This window comes from Tamandua tetradactyla, chromosome 9 (assembly GCF_023851605.1).
Source record: "Tamandua tetradactyla isolate mTamTet1 chromosome 9, mTamTet1.pri, whole genome shotgun sequence".
NCBI lineage: Eukaryota > Metazoa > Chordata > Mammalia > Pilosa > Myrmecophagidae > Tamandua > Tamandua tetradactyla.
The window spans coordinates 43,972,495-43,993,113 of NC_135335.1; the positions used below are offsets into that span (position 1 = coordinate 43,972,495).

A 20,619-nucleotide genomic window follows, 5' to 3' on the forward strand; every position below is an offset into this window, starting at 1 on the left:
TGAATAGAAGAGTTGTAAGGGAGATTTTGAGTATACTGATGGTGTTTTGTTTCTTGATCAGGGTACTGCTTAATGGGTGAATTCAGTTTATAAAAATCCACCTAACAATGTTTATGTCGTGAACTTTCTACATGTATATTAAACTTTGACAAAAATAAGTTTAAAATATAATAAGTACTAGTATGGTAGAGATTGAAGTACGTACCTCAACAAAAGACATATTCTCAATCTTAATCTGCATTCCTGTGAATGTGAAACAATTTGGAAGTGTGAAACCATTTGTAAATAGGCCCTTTTGAAGATGTTATAATTGGTTGAAGTGAGGCCAACTGAATTAGTATAAGTCTTAATCCATATTACCAACCAATCTTACAAAGGCTTTTATAAAGAAAAAAAAAGGAAGTCATAAATCAAGTAGGCCACACAAGAAGAAACCATAAGTCAGAAGTCAGCAGAAACCGGAAGGGCAAACATAAGAAGAGAGAGCTCACCATGTGACTGGAGCCTGAGATGCAAGCCAAAGAATCCCAAGAATTGTGACAAACCAACACCAGAACACCAAGGACTTGAGGGAGAAAATGTGACCTTGCTGAGACCTTGAATTTGGACTTCTATAGTAAATATTTGTTGCTTAAGTCAACCCAATGGGTGGTATCTGTCATAGCAGCCTGGCAAACTAAGACACTTAGTATCATAACAAAAACTATGGATTCAGTCTCTACTAGGCAATTTCTCCTTAAGGGCTGATATCACACATTTATCAGCATCACTGCCTCAGAATTCACAAGGCAACCATCATTTTCTGGTCTTGATTTGTTAATCTCTGTTCTTTTCTGGACAAGTTTCGCCCCAATACTAGCAATATATTCATTACACCTTATAATATTTATTGTTTCTTCTCATTATTATAGCAATATCTGCTCACTGCAAAAAAAAAATTTAATCATAAATTACAGCTAAACACAAAAGTAGAAATCCTAGAATGTAACCTCGCCTCTCAAAAAAAAGCTGCTATTATGGTGTTGGTTTATTTCCTTTCAAATATTTATTTCCTATGCATACAAAAGTCCTTTAACCACAATTATTATAGTCTCACTGGTAATTTTGTATACCATATTTTTCACTCAGTATTATATTGTGAGCATTTCCTGAATCATCAAAAATGCTTAGATCACGATTTGGAAGTTTTATCCTTTTTCAACTGATCATCAAACTCATCAAACTAAATTCTTATAATGGGTAAGACACTGACCTGTTCATTGTTTTGGAGTCAGAGACATAACATACCCTCAAGAGCTTATAAGAAGATAGGGTGTGAATTTGAATAAACTATCCCCTAATTTCCAAGAGACTATAACCTAATCTATAAAATGGGTTTATAATATCTAACCAGGGTGGTTGTGAGAATTAATTAAGACAATACATGTGGAATGCTTAGCATTTAATAGAGATGGACAGACAGACAGATATAATTAGTAAATATGAATTTTCTCAGAGAGGAGAGGTATCACATGGAAAAATGACTAATACTAGGTGTTTTAGTTTGTAAAAGCTGCTGGAATACAATATACCAGAAATGGAATAGCTTTTTAAAAGAAGAATTTATTAAGTTGCAAGTTAACAGTCCTAAGGCCATGAAAATGTCCAAGCTACAGCACTCAGGAATGGATACCTTGATTCAAGAAAGGCCAATGGGTCCAGAACACTTCTGTCAACTAGAAAGGCACATGGCAATATTTGCTAGCTTTCTCTTATTTCATAAGGCTTCCCCGCCAGTATTTTCCTTCCACCTTTTCAAAGTTTTCTGGCTATGTGGGCTCCTTCAGCCAGCACTGAAGCTTTTTCCAAAATGGTTCCCTCTTAAAGGGCTCCAGAAGCAACCCCATCTTGAAGGGTGGAGACACATCTCCACGGAAACCATCTAATCAAAAGTTACCACCCACAATTCAGTGGGTCACATCTCCATGGAAATGATGAAAATGATCTCACCCAGCAATATTGAATGAGGATTAAAGAAATTGGCTTTTCTGGGGTACACAACAGATTCAAACTAGCACACTAGGAAACAGACATAAAATTGGAAATTCACCAGGAAAGGAGGGTTCTGAGAAGACAAAACTAACTATAAGCAGGAGCTTCACTTCTCCAAGTACAGTCCAGCATCAGCACTACCTGGTAGTTTGTCAGAAGTGCGGAATCTCAGGCCCTGCCCAGGAACTAATGAATCAGAATCTACATTTTAACAGTACTCGTATGATACATATTCTAATTAAAGTGTAAGGAGTACTGGGACAGACAAGTTAATAATAATAGGTAAAAATCAAATGTATTAGAAAAAAGGGGGGATTTCAAGGTGCGGGAGAGAAGGGAAAAGGAGAGTCATAAGACAAAGTATTGAAATAGATACTCTCAGCATGTACTTATGTTTTGAGGGAGGAGTAGGAGTTGAAGCTGGTGTTAAAAATAAAAGCCACATTAGCCATGATCTTAGCTTCTACAAAAAGAAGTTTAAGTTTATCCTTACCCCAGCCTAAAGTTCTTATACTTTTCTCTCATGTGTTCCTATGTCCTATACGGCTACAGTCCTATAAAACCACGCTTCTTAAAGTATCAGCAGCTCACCATGCGGAACAGAAACCCTGGGAGATTTATTGGCAATGCAGATTCCCAAACCCTCTACTCCACATACAAACTTGGGTTACCTAAGGGCAGGATCCTGGAACTGGAAATCTGAGGACCACTGCTATTATCCAGTGTCTATCATAATGACACACTTTATACAGCAGTCAGATTGAAATAAAGCAAAACTGTCGCTAGAGTTGCACTCTCTAATTTTAAAACAAGCACTAGGAATTCAATCCTTAAGTATGCCTTAAGAATAGAGGCTATTATCAGATTTCTCTGTATCTCATGTGCCAAGAGAAGTGACTAAGCAATCAACAAGCATTTGTTGGATGAATGAATAAATGGATGAGTGAATTAATGATTAAGCAGATAATTTTAGAGCTAACTCGACAATGATGCATACAAGCTATAGCTACACTTTCTTACTAAAAATAATGAATAATGAAATTCTTCAGAAAGGGTAAAACTCACAATTGCCCTGCAATAAACTTCTCTTGAAAAAGTGTCAAATTCAGTAAGTACCAAACCAATAAAAATTTCTTACAAAATTGCATCTTTCTACTATGGATAGAAAAATATTGCTTTAGTTACAGAAAACTCTAGTCAGAATTGGTGGATCCTGGTTGTTGCTGAATGGGACATATGAATGAGATGTTCACCCCAGGTTTGGCTAGGAGATGGAATAGGTGCAGGACTATCAGAATTTATCAACACATCACTAGCCTTACTGTTCAAGGACAAGGCATAGTATTATTTACCTTAACTGGAATGCTCTCAAATAACATCTCAGGAAATAACAAATTTGGGCACATGGAAATTCAAACAATTCAGATTGTGTTAGAAAAATGACAAGATGAAGAAGAAAGTATGTCTTCACATTAGCAATGATGAATTACATAGAACAGGGAGGAATTCAAGTCACTGCTTTGAAACAGCTCATCTCAAGTTTTTATAATGATCAACAAGCAGTGTCAGCACCCCATTTAAGCAAATCATCAGCAGAGGCACAATAGAAAAGAAATCACTTGGAGACTATGTTAGGCTGTAATCATTGCAAAGTCAGAAAAATCAATTCAAACTACTTATACAAAAATAAAACCAAAAACATTCAGATTTTTGAAAGTTGCAAGGGTTTTACTAGGTTTATCCACAATTTTATTTAGGTCTCTAACAATGTTATCGAGACCCACTGTCTCCACCTGTGACACTGCTCACCCCCATCTTGACTTAACCATCAAGCGGCATGGAGCCCGTGAAGATGGCTGCCTGCAGCTCCACCTTCCACGGTTCAAGCCCAGCAGGAGAGGAGCTTCTCCTCCAAGCCAGTTTACTAGCAGATCCAATTGCTGAGGACGGGGAGGTTGAAATTACATTGATCGGCTGGGCTTGGATCATGTGCCCACACCTGAACCAATTGCTGTAGCATAGGGATTTAGTGCTTTGACGCATCAGATTTACGTGGCACAGCCTGACCCACCAGGATTAAATGTAGGTAAAGAAAGAATAGTCCAAAGGTAACTCTGGGTTTTACAGCTAGAGAAAGAGGAAAATGGGCAAAGACAGCATATGTATACTAAAATAATATTCTGGAAACAGCTTTGTTGGCCAAATTGATACTAACACTTTCCTGAAGGCATTATATTTATCCTTCACAGATGAAGGACCAGCCATAAATGGAGAACAGGCATCCTCAATGGAGAATGCATTGCATCATTCCCTGCTGCTTAAAATCCACTGGTGGCTGATGATAAAGTCCAAACTCCTCAATGGGGCTTTACAAAGTATTGAAGATTTGGCCTCCGCATCTCATCATTTTCCTCTTTCCCACTCTATAGTCTATAGCACTAAACTTCCTTTTCTCTGAAAGCACCCTATTCTTTCCTGGCTTGTGTACATACTGTTTTCTCTGCCTGTCACACATCTGCCATACAATCCATTTCCAGACCCCTCACTTGCCCCTCTGCCAGAATAACTCTGACCACTGTTCAGGTGTCCTCTTCAAATAATCTAACTCAGTCTCTGCTACATTGGCCCCTTATGCCCAATACTTCTACCTTAGTAGCTCTGATCCTATTTTATTGAAAATGTTTACCTCTCATACCATAAGCTCAGTAAAGGTAGGAATGGTAGCTTCCTTTGCTTTGTTTTTTAAGGAAAACAATGCACTGGGGAAAAGTAACCCACAAATATTATCTAAGCACTTCTTATTTGTGGGTAGTATTTGTGATATGGATGGACAGATGGATGTAGGATGAAATGGAAGGAAGGAAGAATGGATCTCTAAAAACATTCATTAAAATGTCTTTTTGCCCTACTAACATTTAGATAAATGTATGCCTGTGTATATTTATATAATACCATTTTATGTATGTATATAAATTATATGTTTCATAATATGATAGCTAATGGTATTGTAACTAGCATGTTTCTAGGCACTGGAGATAAATCAGTGAAAATACCAGGGACACAGACAATAAACATTATAAATAAGTAAAATATATGATATGTTAGAGTATGACAAGCATTATAGAAAAAAAGGAGCAGGATAAGGAGATTTAGAAATGCAATTTTTAATAGGGTGGTCAGAGTAGGTTTCATTGAGAAGGTAACATGAGAGTAAAGATGTGAGGGAGGTGAGATATCTAATGAAAAGATGTTCCAGACAAAGGAAACAGCCAGTGCAAAGGCCCTGAGGTGAGAGCTGGTCTGGCTTAACACATGCTTGCTGAACTGACCCGAATCAGAGTCATCTTATTACTAAAAAGAATGAAAACAACTTTTTCCTAACAGCTGAAAGATAATTTTATCTTTTAAAAATTTTTAACATGGAAATAGCATAGTTATGCTTTCTTGAGAAAAGAGGGGGAAAAAATCACAAACATTTTCGACCACAGCATATATTGCACTAAAAGAACTAAAGTTTCCTTTGGCTAAAACATTTAAAGTGAAGTCAGAAAGTCATTCTGGAGGTTACTCTGATGCAAGTCTCAACCAGCTATGGCAAACACCAAAGAATGCAAAGCCTCAAGCAACAGTGTTCCTCAAAACCCTAAGGACAGGTGCCTGGGTGGTTCAGTGGCAGAATGTTTGCCTTCCATGCGGGAGACCCATGTTGGATTCCCGGATCATGCACACCATACACACACACACACAAAAATCCCTAAGGACATCCGGACACCATAAATAAACAACAAGATAGAGAATTCAGTTAACTATCTAACCTCAAGGACTTTTAAAGTACCCCCAAATATCTACCAACCATAAACAACTTGTTTAATCTTCTTCTTTTCCTTTAAAAACTCTTACCGGGGCAGGATTTGGTTGCCACCTGAATCTGTGCTCCCCGAACTGCAATTCTAAATCACCAAATAAAGGCCTCTATTGCCTTGCAGTTTAATTTATTTCTAGGTTGACAATTGATTTAAAAATGTCCATTTGCATTAACTGTTTTCATCTGAGAATTTAATGGGCATGCTTTAGTTATTCTGAGAGGCAAATGCCCATAAAAATGTGGGATAATCATGTAGTGGCTATGATGAGTTTCTTTTTATTACTTCTTTAATAACTGTAAACTTCAACTGATACCAACAATTAAATTACTATTAATGTCTATTTTACTTATTAGACATTGAGGAACATCTAAGCAACTAGCTTGAATATTTTTCCCCCTTTGGTAATGGTTAAAGCTTTCTTATTTGCCTTCCTCCCATTTGGTTTGCTTTAATAGAATGATAAAGAAACGAGTATAACAAATTTAATTATGTGCCCCATGTTTCTAAGACTGATAGATACTATACTAATGAGGACACTTTCAGGCTCACACTCTCCAAGTTGCTTAAGATTTAGTTATAGGAAAAAAACCTCTTTTTATTCTAAACTTCCCGAAATAATGTTTCCAATGATTCCAAGAGAAAACAGCTCTTAAAGTGGTTGAAATAATATGGCAAATTTAAAAAAAGCAATAATGGCTCACATTTACGGATGTTTACTATATGCTAGGCACTATGGTAAAACAATATTAATGTTATTTCATCTTGACCTCACAACATTCCTGAGAAGGTATGTACTGTTTGTTATTATTCCCACATTACAGATGACTGACCCCCAGAAGTGACTCCCTAGTGATGAGAGCCTTATTTGTACTGTGTGATCTCACCCTTTTGGACATTATGGATTGGACCTGGGAAAATACCTGATCCAAAGCAGGACCAATCAAATTCTCCCTCCATGGGAGATATAATGAGTTAATTAGTATCTGCTGTTGGCTGGTATCTCCCTATTCCAGAGACAGAGAAGCAGATAAAGGCTCTCTGCTGTGAGGGCAGAATGAAGCAGAGATGGGTGAGAGTGTGGAGAGAGAAAGGGGGAGAGAGATGGGAGGAGAGAGAAAGAAGCTTCTATGGTTCTTGATAGAACCAGTTCCACTCCTTGCTGAGGCTTAACCACCATGCCTGCCTTTGGGATCTGAGTGGCATATAATAAATTCCCCCTTGTGGCTTAAGCTTCGGAGGAGGATTTGAATTCCACTTAAATACATTCATTAGTGATGACTTGAATTCATCTGAGAATTTGCTGGCAATGATTTAATCAGGAACCTTAGTGTGTTCTACCAATTGCCAGTGCTAAGAGTAGAGAAATAAGGGCCATATTGGTTAGCGGTGACAACTACAAAACGACTATATTATCAGGAGTTGTGCCTATTTTTTCATAGTAAGTCTCATATCCAAATCATATCTCAGCATTAACTTCACCACCTTTGAAAAATGTCATCAGAATAGCAACATTAAGTATTAATAGCCCCTCAAAATCTGATATTCAAGACACCATGCTTTTAAGACACATTTTTCCCAAAACTAACCAAAAAAAAAAAACCTTTATACACACACACACACACCAAGTTTCTACCAAAAAAGGCACATTTTTGAGCATTTTCCAAGCATAACCACTCTAAGTTAATCTTACTCTCAAAACATGCTGTACTTTTCCTCTATAGCACTTATCACAACTATAATAAAATAATTTTATGCAATTTATCTATTTCTCATCTGTCACCTCTGCTAGACTAAAAATTCCTTGTGAACAGACTACATTTGTCTAGAGCAGTAATTGGCAATGAGTGGGCACTAAGGAAATTTGTAATTAATGAATAATCCTCTTCTCCATCCTTACCCCACTATTTTTCAGGAGCTCAGAGAGGCTAAGAAACTTGCCAGTGTTTACATAGCTAATATGTGGCAAAGTGATGTTGAAATCCAGCACTTTCAGACTCTAGAGTATGTGTTCCTACTTCACTTTCACCATCTTACTGGAAATGCCCATTTATCTTCTTTAATCACATGAAATCACACTTTTTAATGGCTGTAGTATTTCAGAAGCCATTTAGAAATGTTGAATGTAGCATAATATTTTCAGCAATAAAAGCAGCATTGTAAAAAAATTCACATTTTCTCATCTCCAAAATAAAATTCCATTATGTTATTGCCTAAAGATAAAGAGCAAAAATTAGATATGATACCAACTACTTTTCCTGTACAGGTTTGCTTGAAGCATCTTTTTAGATCTTCTTTTAATGCATGAATAGTTAAGCAGATATTAAAACTAGTCTCTAAACTTGTCTTAAAGCAAGGCTAAGTGGAAATGAATTGGGGGTGTTTTCCATCAATTCTCCCTCCAGTAAACACTGTTCCCCCCTTCTTAACTTCTGTGATTTTAGGCTGGGTTTGGAGCCTAGGGGGTAGATATAGGAAGTGGGAAAAAATGGCAAGGACTAAGAGGGAGTTAATGGTAGGAATAAAAGGAATGGAAGGTAAAAATATAAGAAAATAAAGAAAACCTCCTACAAGGGCTTGAATGATACACCAGAGTTCAAACGTTGGCAACATATTGGATAGATGCCAAATATTATTTGGCCTAGTACGTTGTGGTTTAAAAATAAATTTAAAATACCCAACATTCATACATAGCTAATTTGACATAAAATTTATTATTTCTTATTTCTCTTGAAAAAAATTCTGGTATAATACCAGTAAAGTACCAGTATATTGTACACATACTTTCCAATGTACACTGTTGCCCACCATTCACTCCTTTTCCCTCCACACTTTATTCAGTATCACCTGGACTATGTGTAATTTGATTCTGTCACCCACCATTCTGATTTCAAACCTCTTTCCCCCCAAATTCTCAAAAGTCCAGCTACATTGATCTCCTTTCACTTCAATGAACTCATTAAGCTTCTTCAAATTCATACTAATCAATTTTTTATTAAAAAAGAATTGGAGGCCACTCTAGATATTTTAAGTAAAAATGATTTAATATAGAGAATTAGAGACTAAAGCTTGTAGAGGGTGGTTAGGGAGCAAAGGTCAGGAGAATTGCTGCTAGTTTGGAGGAAATCAGGAAGTGGAAGGATTGCAGGCAAGCACCATCACTGATCCCAACTGCCTTCAGTATGGAATAAGTCTCAGAAGGACACTTGGTATCTGGAAAACCTCTCATCCATAGACCATTCACACCAACATCCTGTCCACAGTTACCCCCAGAGCACAGTGAATTTCTCCTTCACTTTTGTTGTTCAGATCTCACACATGTACCTCTCACTGTTGAAATATAATGGGAATCCTGCTGGAAAGGTATCCTAGGGAAATGAGAAGCAATAAAATTGAGTATTATAAAATAATATCCAGGGCAGGACAACAGTGGCTCAGTGGTAGAATTCCCGCCTGCCATGCTAAAGACCTGGGTTTGCTTCCTGGTACCTGTCCATGCAAAAAATGAATAAATAAATAAATAAATAAATATATATACATACATATATATATATATATATATATATATATATATATATATATATACATACAGCACACCATCCCTGGGCCTTTACACATGCTGTTCTTTCTGCCCAGAATGCACCTTCCATCCCCAGCCACACTGCCTGATCTGGTTAAATTTGGAGGAGAGCACTTCTGGAATGGTACGTACAGACCTCGGGAAACCTAGTACTCAACAAAAGCAGGGAGAACACTGAGGGGAAATGTCATAACCAATTTTGTTGTCGGAACTCTAGAAATTAACTAAAAATGTGAAACAATCTAAGTTGTGTTTATTCAAGTAAAAAGGCTGAATCTTATTTTTATTTTTAAAGAAAGTTATCGTGGCATCTTTTTTTTTCTTTTTTTTTTTTATTAATTAACGGAAAAAAAGAAATTAACCCAACATTTAGAAATCATACCATTCTACATATGCAATCAGTAATTCTTAACATCATCACATAGATGCATGATCATCGTTTCTTAGTACATTTGCATCGGTTTAGAAGAACTAGCAACACAACCGAAAAAGATATAGAATGTTAATATAGAGGAAAAAAATAAAAGTAATAATAGTAAGAACAAAACAAAACAAAACAAAAACCTATAGCTTGGATGCAGCTTCATTCAGTGTTTTAACATGATTACTTTACAATTAGGTATTATTGTGCTGTCCATTTTTGAGTTTTTGTATCTAGTCCTATTGCACAGTCTGTATCCCTTCAGCTCCAATTACCCATTATCTTACCCTGTTTCTAACTCCTGCTGAACTCTGTTACCAATGACATATTCCAAGTTTATTCTCGAGTGTCGATTCACATCATTGGGACCATACAGTATTTGTCTTTTAGTTTTTGGCTAGACTCACTCAGCATAATGTTCTCTAGGTCCATCCATGTTATTACATGCTTCATAACTTTATCCTGTCTTAAAGCTGCATAATATTCCATCGTATGTATATACCACAGTTTGTTTAGTCACTCATCTGTTGATGGACATTTTGGCTGTTTCCATCTCTTTGCAATTGTAAATAACGCTGCTATAAACATTGGTGTGCAAATGTCCATCTGAGTTTTTGCCCTTAATTCCTTTGAGTAGATTCCCAGCAATGGTATTGCTGGGTCGTATGGCAATTCTATATTCAGCTTTTTGAGGAACCGCCAAACTGCCTTCCACAGTGGTTGCACCATTTGACATTCCTACCAACAGTGGATAAGTGTGCCTCTTCCACCGCATCCTCTCCAGCACTTGTCATTTTCTGTTTTGATGATAATGGCCATTCTGGTGGGTGTGAGATGATATCTCATTGTGGTTTTGATTTGCATTTCTCTAATGGCCAGGGACATTGAGCATCTCTTCATGTGCCTTTTGGCCATTTGTATTTCCTCCTCTGAGAGGTGTCTATTCAAGTTTTTTTCCCATTTTGTAATTGGGTTGGCTGTGTTTTTGTTGTTGAGTTGAACAATCTCTTTATAAATTCTGGATACTAGACCTATATCTGATATGTCATTTCCAAATATTGTTTCCCATTGTGTAGGCTGTCTTTCTACTTTCTTGATGAAGTTCTTTGATGCACAAAAGTGTTTAATTTTGAGGAGTTCCCATTTATTTATTTCCTTCTTCAGTGCTCTTGCTTTAGGTTTAAGGTCCATAAAACTGCCTCCAATTGTAAGATTCATAAGATATCTCCCTACATTTTCCTCTAACTGTTTTATGGTCTTAGACCTATTGTTTAGATCTTTGATCCATTTTGAGTTAACTTTTCTGTAGGGTGTGAGATATGGGTCTTCTTTCATTCTTTTGCATATGGATATCCAGTTCTCTAGGCACCATTTATTGAAGAGACTGTTCTGTCCCAGGTGAGTTGGCTTGACTGCCTTATCAAAGATCAAATGTCCATAGATGAGAGGGTCTATATCTGAGCACTCTATTCGATTCCATTGGTCGACATATCTATCTTTATGCCAATACCATGCTGTTTTGACCACTGTGGCTTCATAATATGCCTTAAAGTCAGGCAGTGCAAGACCTCCAGCTTCGTTTTTTTTCCTCAAGATGTTTTTAGCAATTCAGGGCACCCTGCCCTTCCAGATAAATTTGCTTATTGGTTTTTCTATTTCTGAAAAATAAGTTGTTGGGATTTTGATTGGTATTGCATTGAATCTGTAAATCAGTTTAGGTAGGATTGACATCTTAACTATATTTAGTCTTCCAATCCATGAACACGGTATGTCCTTCCATCTATTTAGGTCTTCTGTGATTTCTTTTAGCAGTTTTTTGTAGTTTTCTTTATATAGGTTTTTTGTCTCTTTAGTTAAATTTATTCCTAGGTATTTTATTCTTTTAGTTGCAATTGTAAATGGGATTCGTTTCTTGAGTTCCCCCTCCGCTTGTTCATTGCTAGTGTATAGAAATGCTACAGATTTTTGAATGTTGATCTTGTAACCTGCCACTTTGCTGTACTCATTTATTAGCTCTAGTAGTTTTGTTGTGGATTTTTCCAGGTTTTCAACGTATAGTATCATATCGTCTGCAAACAGTGATAGTTTTACTTCTTCCTTTCCAATTTTGATGCCTTGTATTTCTTTTTTTTGTCTAATTGCTCTGGCTAGAACCTCCAACACAATGTTGAATAATAATGGTGATAGTGGACATCCTTGTCTTGTTCCTGATCTTATGGGGAATGTTTTCGATTTTTCCCCATTGAGGATGATATTAGCTGTGGGTTTTTCATATATTCCCTCTATCATTTTAAGGAAGTTCCCTTGTATTCCTATCTTTTGAAGTGTTTTCAACAGGAAAGGATGTTGAATCTTGTCAAATGCCTTCTCTGCATCAATTGAGATGATCATGTGATTTTTCTGCTTTGATTTGTTGATATGGTGTATTACATTAATTGATTTTCTTATGTTGAACCATCCTTGCATAACTGGGATGAATCCTACTTGGTCATGATGTATAATTCTTTTAATGTGTTGTTGGATACAATTTGCTAGAATTTTATTGAGGATTTTTGCATCTATATTCATTAGAGAGATTGGCCTGTAGTTTTCTTTTTTGTAATATCTTTGCCTGGTTTTCGTATGAGGGTGATGTTGGCTTCATAGAATGAATTAGGTAGTTTTCCCTCCGCTTCGATTTTTTTGAAGAGTTTGAGGAGAGTTGGTACTAATTCTTTCTGGAATGTTTGATAGAATTCAGATGTGAAGCCGTCTGGTCCTGGACTTTTCTTTTTAGGATGCTTTTGAATGACTAATTCCATTTCTTTACTTGTGATTGGTTTGTTGAGGTCATCTACGTCTTCTTGAGTCAAAGTTGGTTGTTCATGTCTTTCCAGGAACCCGTCCATTTCCTCTAAATTGTTGTATTTATTAGCGTAAAGTTGTTCATAGTATCCTGTTATTACCTCCTTTATTTCTGTGAGGTCAGTAGTTATGTCTCCTCTTCCATTTCTGATCTTATTTATTTGCATCCTCTCTCTTCTTCTTTTTGTCAATCTTGCTAAGGGCCCATCAATCTTATTGATTTTCTCATAGAACCAACTTCTGGCCTTATTGATTTTCTCTATTGTTTTCATGTTTTCAATTTCATTTATTTCTGCTCTAATCTTTGTTATTTCTTTCCTTTTGCTTGCTTTGGGATTAGTTTGCTGTTCTTTCTCCAGTTCTTCCAAGTGGACAGTTAATTCCTGCATTTTTTCCTTTTCTTCTTTTCTGATATAGGCATTTAGGGCAATAAATTTTCCTCTTAGCACTGCCTTTGCTGCGTCCCATAAGTTTTGATATGTTGTGTTTTCATTTTCATTCACCTCGAGGTATTTGCTAATTTCTCTAGCAATTTCTTCTTTGACCCAGTCGTTGTTTAGGAGTGTGTTGTTGAGCCTCCACGTATTTGTGAATTTTCTGGCACTCCACCTATTATTGATTTCCAACTTCATTCCTTTATGATCCGAGAAAGTGTTGTGTATGATTTCAATCTTTTTAAATTTGTTAAGACTTGCTTTGTGACCCAGCATATGGTCTATCTTTGAGAATGATCCATGAGCACTTGAGAAAAAGGTGTATCCTGCTGTTGTGGGATGTAATGTCCTATAAATGTCTGTTAAGTCTAGCTCATTTACAGTAATATTCAGATTCTCTATTTCTTTATTGATCCTCTGTCTAGATGTTCTATCCATTGATGAGAGTGGTGAATTGAAGTCTCCAACTATTATGGTATATGAGTCTATTTCCCTTTTCAGTGTTTGCAGTGTATTCCTCACGTATTTTGGGGCATTCTGGTTCGGTGCGTAAATATTTATGATTGTTATGTCTTCTTGTTTAATTGTTCCTTTTATTAGTATATAGTGTCCTTCTTTGTCTCTTTTAACTGTTTTACATTTGAAGTCTAACTTGTTGGATATTAGTATAGCCACTCCTGCTCTTTTCTGGTTGTTATTTGCATGAAATATCTTTTCCCAACCTTTCACTTTCAACCTATGTTTATCTTTGGGTCTAAGATGTGTTTCCTGTAGACAGCATATAGAAGGATCCTGTTTTTTAATCCATTCTGCCAATCTATGTCTTTTGATTGGGGAATTCAGTCCATTAACATTTAGTGTTATTACTGTTTGGATAATATTTTCCTCTAACATTTTGCCTTTTGTATTATATATATCATATTTGATTTTCCTTCTTTCTACACTCTTCTCCATACCTCTCTCTTCTGTCTTTTCGTATCTGACTCTAGTGCTCCCTTTAGTATTTCTTGCAGAGCTGGTCTCTTGGTCACAAATTCTCTCAGTGACTTTTTGTCTGAGAATGTTTTAATTTCTCCCTCATTTTTGAAGGATAATTTTGCTGGATATAGGAGTCTTGGTTGGCAGTTTTTCTCTTTTAGTAATTTAAATATATCATCCCACTGTCTTCTAGCCTCCATGGTTTCTGCTGAGAAATCTACACATAGTCTTATTGGGTTTCCCTTGTATGTGATGGATTGTTTTTCTCTTGCTGCTTTCAAGATCCTCTCTTTCTCTTTGACCTCTGACATTCTGACTAGTTAGTGTCTTGGAGAACGCCTATTTGGGTCTAATCTCTTTGGGGTGCACTGCACTTCTTGGATCTGTAATTTTAGGTCTTTCATAAGAGTTGGGAAATTTTCAGTGATAATTTCTTCCATTAGTTTTTCTCCTCCTTTTCCCTTCTCTTCTCCTTCTGGGACACCCACAACATGTATATTTGTGCGCTTCATATTGTCCTTGAGTTCCCTGATACCCTGTTCAAATTTTTCCATTCTTTTCCCGATAGTTTATGTTTCTTTTTGGAATTCAGATATTCCATCCTCCAAATCACTAATTCTATCTTCTGTCTCTTTAAATCTATCATTGTAGGTATCCATTGTTTTTTCCATCTTTTCTACTTCATCCTTCACTTCCATAAGTTCTGTGATTTGTTTTTTCAGTTTTTCTATTTCTTCTTTTTGTTCTGCCCTTGTCTTCTTCATGTCCTCCCTCAATTTATCAATTTCATTTTTGAAGAGGTTTTCCATTTCTGTTCATATATTCAGCATTAGTTGTTTCAGCTCTTGTATCTCATTTGAACTATTGGTTTGTTCCTTTGACTGGGCCATATTCTCAATCTTCTGAGCGTGGACCGTTATCTTCTGCTGCTGGCGTCTGGGCATTTAGTCAGATTTCCCTGGGTGTCGGACCCAACAAGGTTGAAAGATTTTTCTGTGAAATCTCTGGGTTCTGTTTTTCTTATCCTGCCCAGTAGGTGGTGCTCGTGGCACACGTTTGTCTCACGTGTTTGGAAGGGATCCCCCCGGTCACCGATCTCCGTGGCCTGGGGATTTCCGATCCACTTCTCTCCGTTGGTTCGGGGGGCCGCGCGTGGTGGGGGCGTCAGCCGCCGCAGCTTGAGGGGAGCCTGTGGCTGGTCGCCGGCCGCAGTGGGCCTAGGGAATTCACCACTGGACCAGGAAGCCACCCACAGGGGGAGGGCCACCGCGGCTTGAGTAGCCCTCTGATCCGATACTCGTCGCCAGATCAGGAAGCCGCCCGCAAAAGAGGGGCGCCGGCCGCCTCGGCTTGGGAAACTTGCCTCTCCGAGACTCTCAGCCGGCCCGGGCAGGAGGGAGGGAGGAACTCCGGCCACCACAGCTGCCGCTGCTCGGGAAATCGCGCGCCGCTCGGGGATCTCACCGCAGCCAAGTCTCGCAGTCAGACTAGCCAGTTCAGACTGGGGTACGCTGTGTGTCCATTCCCTGCCGTGGCCCTGGGAGCTGTTCTGCACTGTTTCAGTTCACCTAGTAGTTGCTTTGGAGGAGGAACTAGGACGCACGTACCTTACTAAGCCGCCATCTTCACCACTCAATTTTGATTGTCATATTAGGATCCAAGTTAAGGGCCTGTTAATCGCCAGCCAGGAGAATGAATAACTGACTGCCTTGTCTCACCAAGGGGAAAGAGTAGAGGCTGCAATTAAACTACATCTTGATATCCTCTGCTCGTCTTCCTGCGCCCTGGGAGACCCTGCGACCCTCCGGGGCTGCTGCTGCCACCGCGGTCGCCGGCTCCGTGGTTGCTGCTGCCGCGGCTGGAACTGCGGCTCTCGGGATGGGAAGTATCGTGGCATCTTAACTGCCCTTTTCCCATCCTGCTGTTTCCAGCTCCACAGAAGCACTGAAAATCAACAGTCTTGCAGTCATGGTATATGAAAACCAGCAGCCTAGCCCCACTGGAAAGGCCTAACAGGCATGGAGCCCCCCCAAAAGCCACTTTCAAGAGAACTGCCTTTATTGGACCTGTCTGGCAGCTCTCTGGAAACCCCCACTAACATGACTTGCCTTTATTTGACCTGTCTTTTCCCTGGGACATTTGTCAAAAACAATCAGCATCACTTGCTTAGCATCACATCAAATTAATGCAGGGGTAACAGGTGGAACAATCAAGAAACAAACCCAAAAAATTTAAAGGAAAAGTAGAAGAATGAGATATCCAGAGGAGGCTTTGAAAACATATTCCTGACAATTTTGAAGGCCACATGCCTGTGGAGGGCTGTGAACATGCCCAGGAAAAACCTGAGAAAGCCCTAATCTCTTCATTTCTGGATAAACTTGAGGCTCTGTAAAAGCAGAAACTTAAGGCTAAATCAGAATTTTAAACTGCCTGCCTGAGCACATTGAAAGAATGCCTCAATATAAACACAGAACCCTTTGGTAAACATTAAGAAACTTATTGGCTCAAGGCATATAAGAAAATTTCTCTCTGTCCAGTCATTAGCTGACCACTAAATTAACTAAGCAGAGATATCAGTGGCTGCACATGAAAAGGGAAATGATCATTACATAATTATTTCTTGAAAGTCACTAAACAAACAAATAGCAACAGAAACAAAGGTTGGCAGTGGGCCAGGGAAGTCAGATCTTATTTCCAGAGTGGCCACATAATCTTTTTTTTAAATGTCCAGTTTCAAATAAAATTTGGAGAACCTACAAGGAAACAGAAAAGTATAGGTTGCACACACAGTGGTGGGAAAGCTGTAAATAAAAACTGTCCCTGAGGAAGCCCAGATACTGGTTGACTAGATAAAGACTTTAAATCACCTATTATAAATGTTTAAATAATTTCAAGGAAATGCAATGAAACCATGTCTAAAGAAGTACAGTATAAGAATCATGTCTCACCAACTAAAGAATAACAACAAAGAGTGAGGATTTTTTTTAAATAACCAAATAGAAATTCTGGAGTTGAAAAATACAATAACAGTTAACTAAAGAGACTCAACAGCAGTTTTGAACCGGAAAATAAAGGACCAATGAATTTTTACTTAGGTCAGCTGAGATGATTCAATCTAAGAAACATAAAAGAAAAAGAATGAAGAAAAATGAGCAGATCCTTAGAAGCCTCTGGGACACTGTCAAGCACACCTACATAAATATAATAAAAGTAACTGAAAGAGAGGATAAGGAGAAAGGCACAGAAAGGTTATTTAAAGAAATAATGTCAGAAAATCTCCCAAATTTGAGGAAAACCTATAAACCTACATATCCAAGAAGCTGAAAGGACTCCAGATGGTATTAACATAAAATATCCATGTTGAGAAACATTATAATCAAACTTAAAGACAGAAACAAAGAGAAAATCCTGAAAACAAGAGAGAAGGAACTCATGTCCAAGGGATCCATCACATAATTTATAGCTAATTTCACATTAGAAACCATTGACACCAGAAGGCAATGGTGTAACATTCTCAAGAGACAGAAAAGGCTATTGAATAAGAATTCCGTATTGAGCAAAACTAATTTTCAGAATGAAGGACGAATTAAAACATTTCCAATTAAGCAAAAATTGAGAGAATTCATACCTATCAGAGCTACCCTACAAGTAACACTAAAAGGAGCCCGTCAGGCCCAAATGAAAGGACACACTAGACAATCACTCACATCCACATAATGATAAGACCACTGCTAAACATAAATACATAGGCAAACATAAAAGGCAGCAAAACATACTTTTTTGTAGCTCTTTTCTCCTGTCATCTGATTTTAAAAGACAACTGTGTAAAGCAATATTTTATAAAGCTGTGTTCACTGGTTTATAATATAAAGATGTCAATTGTATGACAATGATAGCCCAAAGGGGGGGGGGGGGAGAGAAGCTGTATAGAAGCAAACTTTTCATCTACTATTAAAATTAAGTCAGAAGACCTAAAGTTTGAGGAGAGGAAACTTCAAAGATAGAAGAGACGGGTGGTTGGAAACAGTCCACGTTCACATTCTAGGGAAGTAAAGCCTGTGAGACAGATAATAAGTCCGAGAGACCAGGGATTACATAGGAATTCAGGACAAGGCAGAGAGCTTTAATCTAGGGCCAGTGTCACATATTTGTTTGGCTCTCAGATCTAAACTTCCCTGACCCCTGAAAACTGTACCAGATAAAGAAAATTCAAATCAATGCTCTGTAATCTTTTCTTAAGAGGTCCACAGACACCTCTTGCTGTGAATAGAAAATCAAAGACTTTCTCCCATGTCAGCTGTGTCACCAAGGCCAAAGCCGCCAAGCCCATGACTGATACAGCAGGACAGGTCTGAAGAAGTATGCAGGGCTTGACTCCACCTATATGGCTTCTGTTGGGAAAAAAAATCGTGGACCCTGGCTTAGGAATGGTGGATGTAAAACTTTCATAAGCAATATTAATTTTGTAGTAGAATGTTTTATTATTCACATCATGCTATGTAATGCTTACATTATATTTTGTACCAAATAAAATTAAACTCATAAAAAAATTAAAGTCAATATTAATCTTAACTAGATTGTTACCAATTTAGATATTTATAATCCCCAGGAAATTAGATATTAATTATAATCCCCAGGAAAACTCCTAATAAAATTACTCCGAAAATATACATAAAAAGAAACAACAACAAAGAAATTAAAATGATACCCAACAGCACTGCAGTACACTAAGCTCCCTTGAGACAGCGCTGGGCAACTGTGAGCCAGGCAGGCACCAGCCACTCTGTGCCTCGCAGAAGAAACATAACTAGACTTGGGCAAAAGGGAACCTGAGAAGCCAAGAAGCAAAATGTCATCATATGCATTCTTTGCACAGACTTGACAGAAGGAACACAAGAAGTGCCAGGTGCTTCAGTCAACTTTTCAGAATTTTCTAAGGAGTGCTCAGAGGGGTGGAAGACCATGTCTGCTAAAGAGAAAGGAAAATGTGAAGACGTGGCCAAGGCGGGCAAGGCCTGTTATGAAGGAGAAGTGAAAACCTGGATCCCTCCTAAAGAGGAAACAAAAAGAAGTGCAAGAATTCCAATGCACACAAAAGGCCTCTTTCAACCTTTTTCTTGCTTTGTTCTGAGTATGGCCGCAAAATCAAGGACAAACACCCTGGTCTATCTATTGACGATGTTGCAAAGAAGCTGGAAGAGATGTGGGATATCACCGCAGCAGCTGACAAGCTGCCTTATGAAAAGAAGGCTGCTAAGCTGCATGGGAAATGCAGAAAGCATATTGCTGCATACCGGGCTAAAGGAAAGATTGATGTGGAAAAAAAGAGTCCTCAAGGCTGAATAAAGCAAGATAAAGGAGGAGGAGGAGGAAGAGGAAGATGACAAAGAAGATTATTATGAATGAATAAGTTGGTTCTAATGCAGGTGTTTTTCCTTGTCTATAAAGCATTTTACCCCCAAGTACACAACTTACTCCTTCTAAAGAAAAAATTGAAATGTAAGACTGAGTAAGATTTCTTTATAAACTGTAGAGTGTCCTTTTTTGTATAGTTAACAAAATACCGAATGTGTCCTCAGATAGCCCTGTCCTGGCGGTCTTTTCAATAGCCACTAACCTTGGCTGGTGTAGTATAAAATTGGCTTGGAAGTTTAAGACAGATTCTTATTGGTGCACAGCACAACTTAGTTATAAAAGGGGATGGTAGTTTTTTATCTTCAGCTGTCACTGATGCACCTTCTCCAAAATAATTGTCATTTTGCTAACTGAATACCAAAAACAAAAAAAAAGTTTGCAGGTGTTTTGTTGACATTCTGAATGCTTTTCAGTAAAAACAAAATTTTAATTCATATTGTCCTTTTCATAAGTCTGAAATTATTCTTCTTGAGAGGAAGCCAGTCTTTTGCTTTTGCCCCTTTTGAATCACATGGTATCATGACTGCTCATCTTTTCGTATAGTTTACTGTTAAAAAAAAAACTTTCATCTGAGAAGCACAAGGGTAGTTCAGAGGTACAATCCTTGCCTGCCATGTGGGTTCAATTCCCAGTCCATGCACTTCCAAAAAAACAAACAAAAATTCAACAAATGGTACTGAAACAACAGGATACTCACATGGAAAAATAATGAAATGTGACCCTGCCATACAGTATACAAAAAAAAAGCTTTCATCTGCACACTTGTATTGGGAGTAATAAAATTCAATTGCAACAAAAAACTATACAATAGAACATCTATTAACATTACAGAAGGTACTGATAGGGCAATTGAAGAACAAAAGCACATGACATATAGAAAACAAACAGCAAAATGACAACCATAAATCTATTCTTTTTCTGAAATAGACAAATCATGACTTGAGGAATATGGGAAAGTTTGTCAATGTGTTGAATTTGAGGGCAAACAAACTGACGGGGAAATTCCTCTCCTGTTTTTGTCTCTCTTCCTCTCTTTCTCCATCACTCTCTTCA

The 20,619-nt window shown here is 37.8% G+C and overlaps 1 pseudogene; it reads left to right on the forward strand.

Moving 5' to 3' along the window:
* Positions 1 to 3,868: 3,868 nt before the first annotated feature.
* LOC143645664 (high mobility group protein B1 pseudogene) lies at positions 3,869 to 19,557 on the forward strand (annotated as a pseudogene).
* The last annotated feature ends 1,062 nt before the right edge of the window (positions 19,558 to 20,619 follow it).